At 31.3% G+C, this 4285-nt stretch overlaps 1 pseudogene; it reads left to right on the top strand.

Moving 5' to 3' along the window:
* LOC112520095 overlaps nt 1-1728 on the top strand; it is a 4466-nt pseudogene extending 2738 nt beyond the window's left edge.
* Nucleotides 1729-4285: the final 2557 nt, after the last annotated feature.

The following is a 4285-nucleotide window of genomic DNA, read 5'->3' as shown; positions in this document are numbered from 1 at the left end:
AAGTTTGATTGAGGTTTGTGAGTCAATTGAGCAATATGATGGACTTGACCTCATTGATCTGAGTTACTGCAATAACGTTGGGAAGCTTTTAAGAATGATAAACAAGGTGAAGAACGTCAAAATACTAAATTTAGATGGTTGTAATCTTGGTGAAACTCTGATCGAGATGAGGGATGATGTGGAGGAAACGCTCAACCGTAACAACATTGTTATGAACTCACAAACCTCTTCCTCTGCCATTGTGGAGGCTATACCAAGAGCTTTCGAGTCCTATCTGATTTATCTACCAAGTTCATTAATGTGTTTGTTACTAGCATATAATAATTTGTCTAACGAATCCTTTCCGATGGACATGAGTAGCCTATCCATGTTGAAGGAGTTGTATTTAGATGGCAATCTTTTCGTTTCACTGCCCAATTGGGTGAAAAGCCTTTCCAGGATTGAAATACTTAGTATTCGTGAGAATTGTGGTCTGGAGTCATTGGATCATCCTCCACCTACACTAAAAGAACTGAGATTTGATTTTGATAGATATGGGGAAGCTACATTTAATCGAGAAATGTCCCCAGTCCTGCTAAAGCATATGGTGGTGGGTGGATATGACGGGAATAATATTGAAGGCATTGCTAAAGTGGAAGATATGAGAGATGTTGAGGAAAAGGTATTACGTAGTTTGGGGTGGAGTCATTTAGTTAATTTAGACTTCACCAAAATCCAGCTGACAGATGAAGAAGGTGTAAAAAGAAGGGTCAAGGTTTGTTCTCATTAACTATATTTGTTTGTGTGATTAATATGTAGATATAATAAATGAAGTTTTTATTTGGCAGATGGTTTATGAATTTGGGATATTCAGCACATGGTATGTGGGGAAAGAGATGCCAAATTGCATTAGTGATAGAAGGTGGGAGGGGTCATCAGTAGTATCATTTACCATCCCATCATCTCCTCGCAACCTTAGAGGCTTGAATTTCTTCTTCGCTTTTACACCTGTAGAGTTGACAACAAATGATGGAGAGTTCTTAGCTTGTATTTTATATATAAGGATTAGTAATATAACAAAGATGTGCAGCTGGATGTATCATCCTCCGGGGTGGTTTAAAGGAAGTAGAGAGGGTATAACATATTCTAGCCATTGGATGTTTGGGAAGAATGAGATGGAAGATGGTGACCAAATTACTATTTCCACATTTGATAATGATGGTTGTAGTACAAGGGAGTGTGGGGTGGGTTTTGTGTATGATGAAGATGAAGATGAAGATGAAGATGAAGAAGATGTGTTGGGTTATTACAAGTCATGGAATCATATAATTGGTGGGGATCTTTCTCCTTTTCTAACTACTACTCCCGGACATTATTACCTACAACGATATCGCTTTGTTGATGAAGAATCTACATGGTCTGATAATAGATATGTAGGTATGTGGTGTATTTATTAAATAATGTTTGTCATGATATGATATATAATATATGTAGTAGGTAGTAGGTGGTGGAGATCTACGCCTACAATCCAACACTTGGATTTTCCACAATCATAAATAAATTAAGCTATATTAATTACCAAGTGGATGTAAATATCTTAATAATAACCCATGCAACAGCCTATTAATTACTTCTTATCATCTGTTTTTATTCCTCAGATCCGCATCCTCTGTTTAGAGCTTTCCGCCCAACCAAGTGAACCAACTACCTAAGCTATATCTATATCAGGTATGATACTTTCCATTCCATTTCCAAACACCTTCAATTTTATATATATATATTTCAAAAAACTATAATGTTTTTATATTTGAACAAAAATATAAATTTGAGGGCCACATAGAAATTTACATTGATATTAATATTAAATAGCAGTTTACAAAGTTCTCTTTTTGTATAATTTTTATTATAATTTAATAAGGAAGTAGTTTATTTTAGATTTAACAATATAATTATTTATAAAGATAATAATTAAGTATTATGTTAAAACTCAATCATTATTTTAATTATATTTTATATTTAAAAAATAAATGTTTATCTGCAATTAGTTACACGAATTCAATTATGGAGTTTTAATACGTTGTACTTACACACAATTTACTTGTAATCTTGAATTTTAAATAATATGCATCAAAAAATAGTACTTCATGCATAAAAAATAGTTTTTAATAGTTTTTGTCAAACGTTTTATAATATAGTATAGATATATTTTCTCGTACACTATGCGATATCATGTTTTCATCAAACTTTTTGGTCTCAAGATCATTTAATATAGTATAGAATTATTTTTCAAAACAAGTTCAAATTGTTGTCTCTTTTTCTTTTTCTTTTTGAAAATGGAAAAGGTGATCAAAATCTTTTGTTTAAAGTTTAGTTTAATAGAATAATCAACTACTTTTAATCGAAATCTTATCAATGTTCGTTTGATTTTCTGCATCCCCAATCTGTTTGATTTTATTCATCTTTGTTCGATTTTCTTCATCTTTGTTTGGTTTTTTACATCTCCAATCTGTTCACTGTTCTTCAATCTGTTTGATAATCTAAATCTGTTTATGATCAAAGTCTGTTCAATTTTTGATGATATGTGCAATCTGTCTAGAAAAAGAGGGGGGGGGGAGATAGAGATACTGCCATTTTTGGATGTTTTATGTATTTATTTATCTCCAAGCATCAATGATGCAAAACAATGTTAAATAATGCAATGAGTACATTCAAATCCATCCTCAATCATATTTATTTTCACTCCCATCTCTATTCCGAACGTCCCTTTAGTCACTACGACAAAATTGAGTTTATACATAGGACCCCTAAAGTGTTGAAATATCCTAATGGAGTGGCTTATAGGACCTAAGTCTATAGGACCCAAAAAAGCATCCTATCTAAAAGTGTTACAATAAGTTTATATATTACGTTTTTAGGCATCGTAATAAGTTTTCTTGGACATTTTTTAAAATATAGTGTCGTATTAGCTATTTTATAGGACTGTTTGAGAAAGTGTTCTATAAACATGAGTGTCCTATAAAAAGATGGGTTTACAAGACATTTGTCAAAAATATCCTATAAAATAGCTAATACAACTTTTTACTTTAAAAAATGTTCTAAAAACATGTTACGATGCTCAAAAGCGTCCTATAAACTTATTGTAACACTTTTAGATATGACATTTTATTCTTTAATCATGTAAACTTAAGTCCTGTAGAGCASTCTATTAGGACAATTAAACTTTAGGCGTCCTATAAACCCGATAATGTTGTGATGAGTAATGACGGACTTCCAGGGAATGGTCATTTGTTTTTTAACATTTGAGGTGAATCTTACATATGTCCTACATTGATAGAGTGAAATTTGTGAGCWTTTTTATAAGACTTAAGTTATGAATTATCAATAACGAGCTTACATTAACGTACAATTTATTGTATTCTTACCAATTATAGTATGTGACAAAACTGTCATATTATGATATTATTTATTAATGTTGTCTTTAATTTTAAAGCAACATTCACAGATATAGCAGAATTGGATCCATTAAATTGTTAGGAGATGATGATATCTTTCTCACATTTACAAAGACAAAATGTCATCATGAATTCTTTTTCTTTTTAAATTCATTCATGTTTGTTTTTGATATTGTTGACTTGACTTGGGCTTCCATTATTGAATAAATTAATTATTAGTTGGATCCACTATTATCTCTATAATCAATCATTAAGCCTACTCCTATAGGTTTCCCYAAGAAACTTTTACAGCAAATCTTAATATTACTGCATAAATTGGATATTTACATGGTAACTTAGRCCAAAAAAGACGTCTTTCTATCTCTATATTTTTCATCTTCTCAAAAAGGGAATATAAAATTCAATTTTGTATACAATTCATTAGAAAACGAAAAATTATATCCAATTAATCTTGAAAATAAATATGATTGATTTTTGATTTTCACTTATTTACAAAGTCAATTAAATGTTTATATTTAATAAAAACCCAATGTTTTTCATTTATTCCAAATTTCCAAACAATTTCCTTATCAAAACCATTTGTTGACGTTGACTTGGGTTCCATTATTAAAGGAGAAAAAATACACTGCTTGTTGGATCCATTAACTCTCAAATCCTCCATACCTTCCTTCATAATGGTTGTTCTCTCTCAATTATTACAAGAATCTTCATCTTCTTCCACAACTCATGGTCCTCATAATTATGACGTCTTTTTGAGTTTTCGGGGTATCGACACCCGTCTTCGTTTCACTGATCACCTCCATGAGGCACTCCTCAATGCCAACATCACTACTTTTTTGGACAATGAAGAGATC

Source organism: Cynara cardunculus, assembly GCF_001531365.2.
Source record: "Cynara cardunculus var. scolymus isolate 2C chromosome LG 10, CcrdV1, whole genome shotgun sequence".
NCBI lineage: Eukaryota > Viridiplantae > Streptophyta > Magnoliopsida > Asterales > Asteraceae > Cynara > Cynara cardunculus.
This window is presented reverse-complemented; position numbering and strand designations above follow the sequence as displayed.